Here is a 9,799-nt window from a genome sequence, read left to right as displayed (position 1 = left end):
AGGGGATCATGAGGTTATTACATGGGGGGTCGCGTGCTGTCAGCCTCCACCCCAAACCCATCTTTGCCTCCAGCAAATAAAACATGTTTATTTGATAAGGGGGGGCACACTCAAAAGCTTGCTATGTGAAAGGGGTCACCAGTACAAAAGTTTGAGAACCACTGCTCTAGACCAGGGGTGGGCAAACTTTTTGGCCTGAGGGCCACATCAGGGAATAGAAATTGTTTGATGGGCTATGAATGCTCACAAAATTAGGATGCGGGCTCTGGGGTGGGGCTGAGGGTGAGGAGTTTGGCGTATAGGAGGGTGCTCTGGGCTGGGACCGAAGGGTTTGGAGGGTGGGAGGGGGATCAGGGCTGGGGCAGGGGTGTGGGAAGGGGTGCAGGTTCCAGCTGGGGGTGCGGGCTCTGGGGTGGGGCTGGGGATGAGAGGTTGGGGGTGCAGGAGGGTGCTCCGGGCTGGGATCGAGGGGTTTGGAGAGCGGAATCAGGGCTGGGGCAGGGAGTTGGGGCATGGGGAGAGGCTCAGGGGTGAAGGCTCGGAGCGGCGCTTTCCTCAAGTGGCTCCCAGAAGCAGTGACATGTCCCTTCTCTGACTCCTACCCAGAGGTGCAGCCAGGCAGCTCTGCACGCTGCCCCATCAGCAGGCACCACCCCTGCAGCTCCCATTGGAGCACTTAGGAGCCAGTGGGGCCATGCCATGGTTTCCGGGAGCTACACAGTGCGGCCCTGCCCCAGCACCCCAGCTGGAGCACCGGAGTGGCCCCCGACCCAGCGCCGCAGCTGGAGTGGGGCAAGTCCCAGACCCCACTCCCCAGCAGGAGCTCACGGGCCAACTTAAAACGGGTCATGGGCCGAATCTGGCCGCAGGCCATAGTTTGCCCACCCCTGCACTAGACGCTTCCTTATTAGAATACAGAACATGTACCTAGAAGTCTGACAACCTACATCCCAATGGAACTTGAAAAATCTTGTACTCAAATGCCTCACCAGAGCATCTTTTGAACCATTCATGACTTTTTCACTCCTTCATGTGCCTGTGAAAGTAGCAATCACCTCAGCTAGACGAGTCAGCAAAATCAGTGCACTTATGGCTGAGCCCCCTTACACTGTGTTCACTAAAGACAAGATCACGTTGCGGCCACACCCAACTTTTTTACCTAAAGTAGCGACATCTTTCCATGTAAATCAAACCATACACCTCCCCGCATTTTACCCAAAGCCTCATGGGGATTCACAAGAGGCCATCCTACGTACACTTGATGTCAGACAACCCATAGTGTTCTATCTGGACAGAACCAAACCCTTCCAGAAATCCCCAAGACTGTTTATTTCCACAACAGAACACTCCAAGGGCTTTGCAATATTGACCCAGAGACTAAATGGAGCTCTACTTGTATCCAGCTTTGCTACCGGTTACACAACAAGGAACCTCCACCAGGCATCCGATTTCATTCTACCCATGCCATGTCTCCATCCATAGTAGGGGCTCTTAAACTCAGTTTACCTTAGGGCCAGTGCCAGTCCTCAAATCCTCCCAGCGGGCCAATAATGTCAATCATGCCACCCAGAATCTGCCCCTCAAAACTCTGCCCCCAACCTGCCTAAGGTTCTGGGAGGGAGTTTGGGTGGGGGAGGAGGTCTGGGGTAGGGGATTGGGGTGCAGGCTCTGGGAGAGAGTTTGGGGGCTGGGGGGTGTATGGGGAGGGGGTATTTGGGGACGGGCAGGGTCCGGCGCTTACCTGGGGCTCCAGGGTGGGGCAGGCTGGAGGGCCTCCGCATGCCGCTGCCCCCAGGCACTGCCCCCGCAGCTCCCCATTAGCTGCAGGGGCACACTGGGCGGGGGCAGTGCAAAGAGGCACAGCCCCTCCCCACCTCAGGGCCGCAGGGAGGGGCTGGCAGACACGTGGAGCTAGCAGGTAGATGCTCTATGTCAAAGACTACACTAGGCCTTACCGTGCTCTCGGCCACAACACATACAACTGCTACTGTTCACAGAAGGGCACTGCTCTACAGACACCTAAAGTGGAGCACTCACAGGGACACTACTCGAAGAAGAAGAAGTTACTCACCCTGTGCAGTAATGTTGGTTCTTCAAGATGTGTCCCCCTGTGGGTCTCCATTAACCACCCTCCTCCCCTCTACTTTGGAGTTCGTTCATCAAGCTCTGCGGTAGAGAAGGAACAGAAAGGTCGGGTCGTGCACACACTCCATGACGTGTTAACGGCACCGCAGGATGACTACTGCACACACGCACCCTGACCAAGCACTGCTACTGAAAATCTCCGATCTGCGGCAAAGGGAGAAGAGAATTCTGTTTACTTTTCTAACAGTTTTTGTGCAGTTTTTCCACAGAAAATTAAAACTAATCCTTTTTCCACTTATTCATAGTTTCACTTTCAGGCTCTGATGGAGGGAGGAGAGAGAAAAAAGGTGCTTTTTATAAAATAGCATTACAGTTTTAAATAGATTCTGAGTCTAGGAAACAAGATATACCTTTAAATTGTTCTAGGCGTCTAAGGCTGTTCTTGGATGCCAATATATTGCAGTGGGGTAGGATTTGGAAGATCATGTGGTTTATATAAATGTGTTATACACTTATGCATGTTATGTGTGTCAGTATAACAAAGCCCTTGATTATAAATTCCTCATGAAATAAGTTGTGCACAACTGCTTGGTAGTCTGTGATAGTTTAATCTTTCAGTTTGCTATTTGGAGGTAGTGTGGGGAAAAAAGGGAAAGTTACTCACCTTGAATGGTGCTCATGGCTGGGTCTTTGCTGCTTGGCACCAAAAAGGGAAAACTCCCCCCACCTTAAGGTTTTGACCCATGAGGTGGTTTAGGTCTTCTATTGCATAGTGCATACCACTCATGGCCCATATAGTATTTTCTCCCTCCTCGTATTTCAATGATTATTCCTCTGAATGAATGGGGGGAACGAAACTCTTGGAAAAAGCCAGTTCTGGATGATGCGCATTAGATAGACATATGCTGCCTCTAAACTTTTAAGCCAAGCACAAGAGAAAAAGATACATCAAAATCTATTTGAGGGGTGGTAGGCTGGATAGAGAATTTCACAAGAGGATCTCTTCAGCTCAGCCAATAAAGGCAAACGGTTGAGTAAGAGAGAGCCATTATCTAAAGATACTATTTGCATAGTTTCTTTCTCTCCAGAAGTAAGACTCCTAAATAGATTTCTCAAGATAACATTTGCTGCTTGTTGCAGTTTTTGTATAAGGTCACTGCCTAGAGTGCTAATAAGAGGTTTTTTTTATATATTCTGTTTATTCACCTCACATTAAGGGGCTGAGGGCAAGGGCAGTGTTTATACGTGGTAGGAGGAGGCATGTGGTAGGCAGTGGGAGCAGGCTTTCTACTCTGCCCCACAACTGTTGTCTTCCAGGGTAAAACACGCCCCTTTGGGAGTTCTGTGAATCCTGTGGAAAGGAGCAAAGAGCCTGTTGTATGAATCCCTGGAGAGGGTAGTGTGATACAGAGCCCTGTAGTCTAAGCTGTCCAAGCTTACCAAAGCCCAACTCAGCCTGTTACCTACAATTGTTGATAAAAGTCAGCAGCATTCAAAAAACAAAAAGACTGTTACTGGATTGTCTAGGTTAAAAGAACTGGGATAAGGGTTCTTCCAGGCTCCTCCTAAACAGAGTCACAGCTTAATATGATGAACTGAAAGATCCTAAAAATGGGAGGAAAGGCTCAACATCACTGCAATGTGTGTTGATTAATTTTAACAGAATGAGGCAGCCCCTTCCTGGACATGGTTTGTCTGAGCATTGCTCCATGGAAATAGGAGAATAGGTGGACCAGAAGGAGTGAGATTTAGCATCATGGCTGTCACTCCCATGGTGTCCTGAAACCCCTGGAAGTTGCCTTCACTGGTCTGACCTGAAAGGTGTCCTTATCTGACTAGGGCTAAGGGAAACAGATGACATTGGCACTCCAGATACTTCTGCTAAATCCTGAACAATACCTGGAATGTGAGGTTTGGGTTCCTTCTCTTACACAAGGGAGGGTTTATCTTTTTCCTTTCCCCTATGTCCCAATTGCCTCCGTCTCAGAGCCTGGCTTAGCCCTCTGTGTCAACTCAGACTTTTGTAAAAACAGAAGAGTGAGACTGTAAGCAGGGAGGCAGCTAAAGGCAATGCCTCACCCAGCCCACCTCTGGTACAAGTTTGTCAGATCTCAGAGTGGCTAAAAAGTGTTTTTCCCATTAAAAAAAAAGCCTCCATACAGCTAAATGGAATAAGGAATATTGTTAAAATAAAAGTCTTACTTAATACTTGTTTGCAGTGTTGCTGTAGCTGTGTTGGTCCAAGAATATGAGACACATGAAGGTTGAGGCAATATCTTTTATTTCACCAACAAAAATTGGTCAGAGACAAGCTTTTGAGCTCAATAAAGCTGTTCTTCAGGTCTGGAGATTAGTGGGGAAAGTAATCAGAATACAAGGTAGATCAGATTGTTAATCATAAAAGGCATTAACTACATGTTACAAGAAACCATTCAAAATGAAAAGAAAAGGAGTACTCGTGGCACCTTAGAGACTAACTAATTTATTACAGCATAAGCTTTTGTGAGCTACAGCTCACTTCATCGGTATGCAAAATGAAGTAGGCAATTAACACCTTAGCAGTAAGGACAGTTAGTGGGTTGCAGGTTTCTGTAATGAGATATAAAACTAGTATTTCTATTGAGTCCATGATTTTTGGTGTCTAGCAGAATTATAAATTTATCTTTGAAGCCTATCCTTTGAAGGTGTCGCGCAGGTTTCCTTGGGAAGCTTTCAGGATTCATGCTTCCTACACATGGCTGTGTTGTGAGGGTTATAGATCATTGGCCACAGAATTTTGCATCTTTGTTATGGCAAAGTCTGGTGCTGCTTAACATCATCATATCCTGAGAGGACCTGTTCAATACAGAAAATATCCACTGACCACACACCCAGACATAGCACAGAATGTGGTATACCACATGGATATAAAAATGCCCCAACAACTACTATGTGGGTTAAGCTATACAATCCCTATGGTTTTGAATGAACTCACATGCAAAAAACGATAAAAGAAAAAACAAAACACCTTTTCACTTCTGCATGAACTCTTCACTTTGCAAAACGAACACTTCATAGCTGACCTCAGTCCTTGTATACAGTGCCACAGTGGAACCCATAGAGTATCAACAGTTACAACCCATGCTTGTTGGGGACCCTGAATCCTGTCTTCTGGCCTTCAAACAAACAATTTCCCAGCCTCACCAAAGTTCATCATCAGAAGCAAGCTCCCCACCGATTGGGATACAATCGGCCCATAGTAGTACTACCAGAACAACAGATGCAAAACCTGTAGCATATTGGCACTGCTACAATGACCAACAGAAGTTGGTCCAATAAAATATATTACCTCACTGTCCTTGTCTTAATTAATAAAAAGACAAGGAGTACTTGTGGCATCTTAGAGACTAACAAATTTATTGGAGCATAAGCTTTCGTGAGCTACAGCTCACTTCATCCGATGAAGTGAGCTGTAGCTCACGAAAGCTTATGCTCCAATAAATTTGTTAGTCTCTAAGGTGCCACAAGCACTCCTTGTCTTTTTGCGAATACAGACTAACACGGCTGCTACTCTGAAACCTGTCTTAATTAATGTTATCGCATTCCAGGGTGCAATCAGACTAGTGAGGAGTTGTATCACCATCTGTCCTGTAACCTTAGATATCTCACAGTTCTTTGCTGCTCTAACTCCCAATCTGGGCCACTCACAAAACAGTCACACACTGGCTTCCAGCAGCCTTGGTTATTACTTGCAGAGTGACCCCCAGCACAATCCCAGTCTAGAATTTCCCCCCAAACATGTGTTCTACACTGGCCAGCCTGATCCTGGACAGTCGATATTAGAAGTCTGTTGCTCCTGCAAGGGGTCAGTGTACAACAGTTTGCTACTTTAACTGGAGTTAAACAAAAATCAGTTTAAACAGAATTCTGGATGAGTTTTAATTAAAGAATAAAGCAAGTTTATTTAAATAAAAGATTGAGTATAAGTATAAGCCATTGAAATCAGAAATGGTTACAAGATAAACATTTTCTAGTAACTAAGACATAAACTAGACTTGGTTCAAGGTAAAAATCCTTTCAACATGCTCCCAACAATATAGCTGGCCAAGTGCTCAAATCAGCATCTGTCCCCAAAGGGCTCCTTCCTTTGCCTTCTGAGGTGAAAGTTTGAGAACAAGAAGGGAGATACCTGGGCTGTTTTTGCCTCTCACTTTTTAGTCCAGTCCCTATTTAAAGTGGATTCCTCAGAGGATTATCCCTCAAGGCAAAGTTCATTCAAAACAGTATTTATTCAATGTGGAGTCTGGGGATGAAAGTGGCCCCAGGCTGACTTCTTCCCTGTGTCTGGTGAAATGCAGATTTGCCCTGTCTCCAATTTGCTGCCTCAAGACCTCATTTACTACTTGTATGTAAACTGAGGTAAAAGACACATTCCTTTGTTTAAGATAGGCAGGAGTGGTTAAGCAGGTCTAATCAGGGAGGCATGGGTTTGAACATGTGCTCCCAACATCATATAGGGGGAATTTGTAACTTTACATATAATGCTGACACAAACATTTCACCATGGTATCATAGGCTAGCGAGTTAGTTTTCAAATGAGACCTTACAAGAATATTTTGTACAAAGATTATTACAGTGGCATGTTGGCTGTGAATACAGGGGTGCATTTGTCATAAATATTTTACATTTCAGCTGTTTTAACTTTTTATCAAAGACAGGAAAAAAGCCAAACAAAATTAAAATAATGCTTGTTGTAATGGGAGTTGACAGTCAAATTGACATGCAAAACTGAAATGTGTGGTCTGGGGTTTTATTAGCCTCCTATTGGGTCCAAGACACCCCTTTTTCAAATACTGAGCCCTTCCCATACGGCACCCATGGGGAGGGCTAAGTATTTGCTCCCTAAGCCAAAAATTGTGGCCTTTACATCCGCCCTTGTAAACCAAAAATTGTAGATCCAAAAATCTTTCTTGGTATACACAGCATAATTCCCATGAAGCATTAAAAGGATCAGCTGTATAAAAATTGGAAACCTTTATTGTAAATTGTCACCATTATCCACTTCACACAAAAGCTTGTTTTCAATTTTTTGAACACATTGAGCATGTTTGGACTAAGCATGCAAAACAAAAGTTTTTTTTTAAAAAATCATGAAATAAGGGTTTAGCATTGTTTATAATTTTACTCTTAAATGTTTTGTATTTTTCTTTCATATATTTTCAGGTTCCTAAGTTTTCTGATTGCAACATTCATGTAAAGGATAGGCTTATTTTTGTACCCTTCCCCCCCCTCCTTTTTTTTTTTAATAAAAAAAAGCAGTAAAACCTACATTCCTTTAAAAAAAAAAACACAACAACAAAAAAAACACCCCCATAGGAAATTAACACCAGAGGTAACTCCTGTTAACAGAATGCCATCTTGATTCAGATATGCTGCTACCACACAGATTCTGTGTGCAGTCAAAGCACCTGAACTAAAGGCTAGTGCAGCATCAAACTTTTTGTTGTGATTCATTAAGTATTGATTTTATGCATGCAAGTCAGCCTAGTATTGCAAGTTAAGATTCCTGAGATTGGCTAAATTGCCATGATGTCCTCACACAGATGCTGGGGGTAAAACAGGTGAACATCCTGTCATGAAATAAAAATGCCTGCCTATTTTTACTGCCTCTGGTTTTGCAAGTGGCTGATGAATGCAAAAAAATGGCTCCAAAGATCATGAATTTGCTGCTTCTTTTGAAACACGATACTCGGGTAAAAGAAAATGGAGAAATGGTTTAACATTTAACAAAGTTTAACCATTTCTGCATAGAATTAAGTTTGTGTAAGTGTGCAGCTTTAACTGTACAAGCTTAAAAAGGGAAGGGGTGTTATTTCCCACTCTTCCCCCATCTCTACCCATTCTGGACATACAGACCAAAAAAAAAGTGATTAGCCCTGCCATGTTTTTATGCATCTATGAACAGACTGCCACCATTAGGTTAGGGTTTGTGTTTACTGTAAATACAATACATTAAGCTTTAATATTGAAAAGAGCTAACAAGTTTTATGACATCAAATAAGGTAAATTCCAGTTTTGAGAGATAATCTGCAGACCTTAAAATACAAAGTACTTTGTTTTATATTTGTAATTTATGAACCAATATCAGAATTACACACAAATTTAGTTCATAATGAGCGGGAATGTCATGTGGGGCCTCTAATCTAAACTGTCCAAATTAACTTATCTAAAATTGTAAGAATCAAGAACAAGTAGACTGGTACAAATTGGATTGCTTACTAGAACAGGGATAAGGGATCTTCAAGGCTTGGTAGAGGCACTAGTTGATCTAGCAAGCTGAAATTCTAAAAGTGGGAGGAAACATTTATAGTTGAAGTCACCAGTGTGTTGATTGGTTAGTGGGATGAGGCTGCTGCCCCTTCCTAGACACTTAGTGGGTGAAAGGTGATGGGTAGCCCGAAAAAAAGAGTGAACTTTATCATGGCTGCCGCACGCATTGACTCCTGGGACCCTGCTATCCATCAGGATACCTTTGGGGCATCATTCTGATTCTGAAAGGCATCCTGAACCAATCAGGCTAGAGAATGGACGATAGCAGCACTGGCACCAGTTTCAGCTAAATCCTGAACCCCACTGAGAATGTGAGACCTGGGTTCCTACTCTCAACCCAAAAAAGTAATGCAGCCCAATACAGTAAGTCTCCACTTAACATTGTCCCAGTTAAGATTGTTACATTGCTCATCAATTAGAGAACATGCTCTTTTAAAGTTGCATAGTGCTCCCTTATATTGTTTGGCAGCTGCTTGCTTTGTCCACTGCTTGCAGAAAGAGCAGCCCGCAGGAGCTAGCTGGTGGGAACTTGGAACCAGGGTAGACTGGCAGGCCCCCTGCCCCCATCAGCTCCCCTAAGTTCTCTGTGCAGCAGCTGCCCAGCAGGCTATCAATTGCCAGGTAGTCCAGCTGTCCCTCCCCCACTTCCATGTGCTGCTCCTGCCCACTGCTTTGGAGCTGCTCCCAGGAGGCTCCTGCTTGGGGGTGGGGGGCAGAAGAGAGCAAGAGAGGTGCTAATGGCAGGATGTCCCCCTCAGCCCCTTTACCCCATCTCCACGGGGGGGCAGGGGGAAAGGGAGACACAACAAGGCTCAGGAGGGAGAGAGCTTAGTGGCTGCAGCTGCTGTCTCAATTTGCTAATCTACTTTAGAAGGCAGTTTTCAGAGTAGCAGCTGTGTTAATCTGTATTCACTAAAAGAAAAGGAGTACTTGTGGCACCTTAGAGACTAACAAATTTATTAGAGCATAAGCTTTCGTGAGCTAGAGCTCACTTCATTGGATGCATGTGGTGGAAAAAAATAGAGGGGAGATGTATATACACACACAGAGAACATGAAATAATGGGTTTATCATACACACACTGTAAGGAGAGTGATCACTTAAGATAAGCCATCACCAGCAGCAGGGGGGGGGGGAAAGGAGGAAAACCTTCCATGGTGACAAGCAAGGTAGGCTAATTCCAGCAGTTAACAAGAATATCAGCGGAACAGTGGGGGGGGGGGGGGGGGGAAGAAATACCATGGGGAAATAGTTTTACTTTGTGTAATGACTCATCCATTCCCAGTCTCTATTCAAGCCTAAGTTAATTGTATCTAGTTTGCAAATTAATTCCAATTCAGCAGTCTCTCGTTGGAGTCTGTTTTTGAAGCTTTTTTGTTGAAGGATAGCCACTCTTAGGTCTGTG

The sequence above is a fragment of the Dermochelys coriacea genome, chromosome 8, assembly GCF_009764565.3.
Source record: "Dermochelys coriacea isolate rDerCor1 chromosome 8, rDerCor1.pri.v4, whole genome shotgun sequence".
Lineage (NCBI taxonomy): Eukaryota > Metazoa > Chordata > Testudines > Dermochelyidae > Dermochelys > Dermochelys coriacea.
Note: the sequence above shows the minus strand (reverse complement) of the source record.